Source organism: Mugil cephalus, chromosome 1 (genome assembly GCF_022458985.1).
Source record: "Mugil cephalus isolate CIBA_MC_2020 chromosome 1, CIBA_Mcephalus_1.1, whole genome shotgun sequence".
Lineage (NCBI taxonomy): Eukaryota > Metazoa > Chordata > Actinopteri > Mugiliformes > Mugilidae > Mugil > Mugil cephalus.
Window position 1 is genome coordinate 39,478,693 of NC_061770.1, and position 6,000 is coordinate 39,484,692.

Below are 6,000 nucleotides of genomic sequence, written 5' to 3' on the forward strand. Positions count from 1 at the left end.
CCAAAAAATGGGTCAAATCACGTTAGCCGTGATGAACCACTTTCTATAACTGTTCCACAAAACAATAACGGTCTGCAGACAGTCATACGGTAAATGTTATGTTATTTAAATTATTTATTAGCGACCAAGCAAAGTTAACAAGCCAACAAATTTTAAAAGCTTGTCTCAGGCAGTTTAACAACCCATGTTTGTTTGTGTATAGAGTTTTGTTTTGCGTCTGTTCAATCGTCTGTAGTGTACTTTATTTTATTTATCTGTTTTAAAGTCTTTATACTGTTGGCATGATAACGATTAAGCTGCCTTCAAATGAAGCTCGTGATTACAATGTGGTCATGCACACACAATCCCTCAAGAGGTAACATCGGCCGTTATATAAATTTTAAAGGAAAAATTCCATTTATATGCACCAATCAGGCATAACATTATGACCACCTTCCTAATATTGTGCAGGTCTCCCTTAGGAAAGAGGAGGGGCCTCTGTGGATCATCACACAGATACCGGATCACTTTGCGATCTAGTGAATTTTCATGTTATTTTAGTTGTTCTTAAACCGTTTTGTTAGGCTGCATCCTGCTGCCATCAAGGAAGAGTGCCAGTGCTGTGGCGTGCGGGGGCCTGGTGTGGTCTAAGCGGGTGCTACACATCCAGGTAACAAGATGGACAATGCTATTTACTTCACCTGTCAGTAGTCTTAATGTTGTGGCTGATCGGTATATATATATATATATATATATATATATATACATATATATATATATATATATATATAGACTCCACTGAAAACTAGTGCGTCCGACCTGAGCTAAATTTCCCTTCCTGACTGCTCTAATGTTCAGTTTACATTGAAACAGTGTCAGAAACATGGTGGTAATTCAACACTTAAGTGTTTTTTATTTAGTCTAGAAACACGTGTTGATACAGAACAGTTCAATAGTGCTACAAACCACAGCCTCTGCTTTTAAACTGAATACCATAGCCTTCATGAAGCTAAGATTTAGTGCAGGGCTGTCCTATTAAAAAGCATATTTTTAAAGCATTTGCAAAAAAAATGCAAAAAAAATAAAATAAAAGAGGTTATATTTCACTCGTTCCTCTGAACACAGGGACCGAGCTACGACCCTTCATCGTATCTTTGCAGCTATCAGTGTCTTTATCAGGTCAGAGGGATTACATACATCACTCATGTGTGTTTATAATTACAGATTACATGCGATTACACGGCACACACAGACGTGTGTGTGTGTGTGTCGCTATAATCCAAACATCATTCTTCTGACGTGTGGTGAAAGTCAGCATATTTTCGTTGTTTGTCTTATGACTGACACTGAGGCAGATTAACAGTGAGCACTTAATCACCTTATTAATTTGTGTGTGTGTGATGTGTATGTGTGTGTGTGTAGCTGCACTAATGCCTCACTCCATTTAAAATCAGCCGTATGTTCACTCATATGTGGTCACTCTGGGGAAAAGGGCTGCATGAGTATGTGTAAGTGTACATATATGCACATGATTATGTGAGATTACACAGTGCAGCAGCATAATTCATATGAGTGTGTGCATTAATATGTGTCCTCTGCTGGTGTCATGTGGGCAAACGCTGAGGGGGCAGTATCCCTCCGAGAGGATTGTCACATCTAATAAAGATGCTGTTAATAATGTGTGCGTGTGTGTGTACTGGAGTGAAGGGTATATAATCTCTGGGATTAGTGCCTGTGGATTGAGACTGAGATTAAATTCACCAAGCGGGGGCTCCTCATGCAGACAGATTAATGTAAGTGCATGAGCGTGTGTGAGGTCCTGCGCTTCCTTTGGTGTCGTTTTTATCGGTCCAGACAAAAATAAAATCACAACAAAAACTGTGCCACAACAACAACAATTTTAAAGAAAAACTATTCATTGTTTTCTTTTCAATTCCAATGACTCAGATTAAATTATTTTTGATGTACTGCCCAAATCTTCCTCTGACGCGCACACTGAGACACACACAGCGCCTCCATTCTTCAGTTTCGACCTTTAAATACACTGTCGGTTTTTTTTATCGTCTTTTGTTGAGACACAAACAGAACCTGAAATCGCCCGTGGGCTCCTGTTCACAGTCTCACAATCAATGCTTTCTGACATTTAGAGGGGACGGAGGTGGAGGGAGGTGGGGAGGCGCTCATGTGTACTTGCGTAAAAGAAAATGTGATAGCGCCATGTGTAGGAATCTGCCTCCAGGAAACACAGTAGACAGGTGAGGTCAATTTTGTTAAATTCATCTATTAATCATGAATGTGTTACATTGTAAATGAATCAAAATCCCAAATATTGTTTTTTTACTTGACTCCACCGGTCAATCACAACGTTTCGCTAACAGACATTTTTAACAGACTCAGTTGGCGTTTTCACACAGTGAAAAAGTGCAGCTTCTGATAAATATTAGCAACAAATGAAACAACTTTAATTGTGTAGCTTTAGCCGGGAATCTTAACTTACTGAAACTACGACAAACAACGCAGCACTGTGGGAAAAAATCCACTTTAAGAGTGTTTTGAACCATGTCGTCCACGTATGGCAGCCATACTAACCGTACGTCCCACACTACTGAATGAGCATTTTCGTAACATGGACATATTAAAACTGTCTCTGATGTATTTTGTGCTGCATCCATATTTTTTTTTAATTTGTCCTACAAATGTTTCAAATCCACATTTTCTTTCTCTAATGTCATATGTGCACCAAAAAGCAGGTACAGAAAACGGAAAAGTGAATTCTTGGCTACTTGCTGTTAGCAAGTCCTTTCTTTCAAACAAAGAAACACAAAACTTACTTACTTATTTTAAGTTATTTGAACATCGTTTGCACGATCTGATCCCGGCCTCTTAACTTCCAACTTTTCCTCCAAAGACTTTGAGGAAAAATGGATTAGAAAGCAAGTAATCCACCTCGTTCATGCTAACGCCACCATAGCTAAACTTCTTCTCCCTCCTCCCACTCTGGCACCAGCAACAATTTTGACCAATGACCAGCGACCTGAGAGTTGACTGGATTTAGCCCACTAGCTACTTACAACAGTTAAATGAATGGAAAAATCAGCCCATTTAAAGATATTATGTTTTTCTTTGGACTGTTTGGTGCTGTTGCTGCCATTGGTTTCACCAAAACTTAAAACAATCTGTTGTAAGTTATTTAAAAAATGATTTTCCCATCTTTTTTTGTGTTAGCTTGGGAGGTCTTAGCCCTGTTAGCCCATTTATACCAGCTCATCCCTGCTTGTAATATACATTAAATGCAAAAAAGGTGTTGAAATTGGGTGCTTAGATACATTTTTTGCCCATTTACTACCTCACCATTTAAAAATAACGACCCTATCAAGCCCTATGCACAGCCATGAAAAAGTGTTTTGCAAAACAGAAAGGCCCCCGAACACTGTGTGCGTTCACTGTCCAAATCAATACACATCTGATCCAGCTATCCCAGCTAATGGAGGGCAAATTAGCTGAAGGTACTGACAGCCTCTGTACGGTAGCAGTCAATCAATATCAGCAACTGAAACCATAGATTCATAGTTCTTCAAAATATTTCATTCAGGAGGGAACAAACATGCATCGACGGCCGCCGCAGCCACGCAAGCTGACACAGAATTGCACGATACTCGAAATGTTTTTTGCGTAAACGACCTATTGGAAAATTGAGCGTGCCTTCTGAACAGCCAATACAGCGCTGTCGATGAGAACACTGGATTGCACAGACGTACACAGATTGACATGTTAATGGAGTCATGTGGCATCGGCGAAACTGACCGAGTGTGGCCTGGAAGAGGGACTCTGGGTTAAAACACGCACTTAGCTTCGGCTTTTCCCTTCTTTTCTGGCAAGATTCGCGACAGCGCTAACAACCTGTTGCCTCAGCTCTTTGTGCGCCTCGGCCAGAATGTCCACCGCACTTTCAACAAATTACAAACCAGCATGATTGAGCGTTTGTGCAACAGCAACAGCGGGCAGCGTGAGGGCCACTTCAATAAGCAATCAGCCTGATTGTAATGGCTGTTGTGGTGCATTCAGGGCAGGGGGCTTGTTAGCGGTGACCGTCACGGCTGCTCAAAGTGTTGTTTGTTTGTGGGCTTTAACGCAAAACGGCCCGGAGAGAAAGGATGATGTTCTTATTTGGGATTGTCTCTTAAAGGGATTTTATTAATTTTCTCCAGCAAATAACAATTCGCTTAGACCTGGAACAGCAGATAAAGAGGAACAAAGAGCAGCTATTGTTAATCATTCATGGTCGGGCAAAATAAATATGTGCTCCAGCACCTAAGGGAAATATTGGTTTAATAACTAAGCTTATCGGATGTTGCAAGACAAATATGAAAAGACAGGACTGCACGCATTTCCTGGAAAGGAGTCCCAGTTTTGCCCCGGGCTGCTCACAGAGTCTTGGAAGGTTGACCAGCTAAAGGTTAGGAGACGCTCGGGGGTTGAGTGAACCAATTAGAGGGAGGTTAGAGCTCTACCTGAGCCGGTTCACATTGTGTCTGTTAAAATCACGCATTGTCTCACAGAAAATAACTTTTTTCATTTGCAAACAGGGTTTGAAGACAGTTTAATCCCTCATCTTAGACATCAAAAAGGAAATGCTGTTAATTAATGTAACTGGTTCAAATATGTTCAAAGACACAGGAAATTTGTTCACAATCTTAAAGACTATTATTCAGTGTTTTGAAGTCTTGGCCCTTGAATAACATTAGGGGGATGTTTGCAGTCTGGTTTAATAAAGCGAAAGTCCACAGCGAAGTGAGCTAAGACACAATGCATGTGTTAACATTTAATCAAAAGGATAAAGTTCTGTTTTTCCTGCCCTAACCACGATCACAGAGGAGGGTCAAGCTCTGGTGTTTGGGGGTCACATACTTTCTGTGCTAACCCGTCCACGCAGACCACTTTCCAGCAATGCATCGCTCCATTTGACAGAGAAAACATCCCTCAGATCATAATTCATCGGGAGTTTTGCCCGAGTCTTGATCCCACCAGCAGGATGAGGCAGTAAAACATGATTTAGTGGAGGCTTGGATGTTTTTCTGTGTAATGGCAAAGGATTGTGCAAGGGGGAAACTTCCTAAAACTCAGCCTTTCCAGACAACGGTGAAAGAAGGAAAATGCTGATAGTGTTAGGAACTAAATTACATTTTCTAATCTTAGACTAAGGGCCACGACACATCCAGCCACCAGCATTTGTGGCGCTAGTCTTTGTGTTGTATCCTACAGCTCTTTCTAGCTTCCTTCTAGCCATGCTAGCTCAAAGCGTCAGCTAACTGTTGGCTGTTGGTTGTCGTCTTTGCAACTTTTTAGTCCAGGCACAGGCAACGTGAGGCGATGTCACAATCAACGTTTGTTGCTAGTAATTCTCTGATTCCAGTTTGTTGTGTACCTTAGACCATAGGTCTGCGACCCCTAGGGGTCCGTGGAGGTACTGCAGGGGTGTCGCAAAATTGTTGGTTGATTAGACATTTTTCATATATTTTTATTTTAATTTTCTTTTTGAAATACACATTAACATGAATATAAAGGGGTGAATGGAGGCAGAATGACTTAGTGAGTCAATCCTTACTACATTTAGCTATGTTTAAAGGTAAAACTTGAATCTGTCAACTATTTTCTTTAACTGTCAGTTATTTATACATACACCAGTCAGGTATGTTTATGTCAGGTATGTTTACGGCCATATAACTGTTGCACATGTTTCTTAATACTGAATGCAAAATGATGACAACAAGGTATATTTATAAATAGCACTAGTTTAATGTAGGACACATGTAGTAGGTAGGGGGTCCCTACTTAATCTCTCCATCAGTTTGGGGGTCCTCAGCCTGAAAAACGAAGACCTCTACCTTAAACTAAACCAAACTCAACTGTTTCTGTGCATCTGACACAAATAAGCATGTTGTGACAAATATTATCATCTGTCTAGACGGTCACGGGATCACACCAAATGACAGTGGGACCCCAAAACCAGTCCACTGAGGG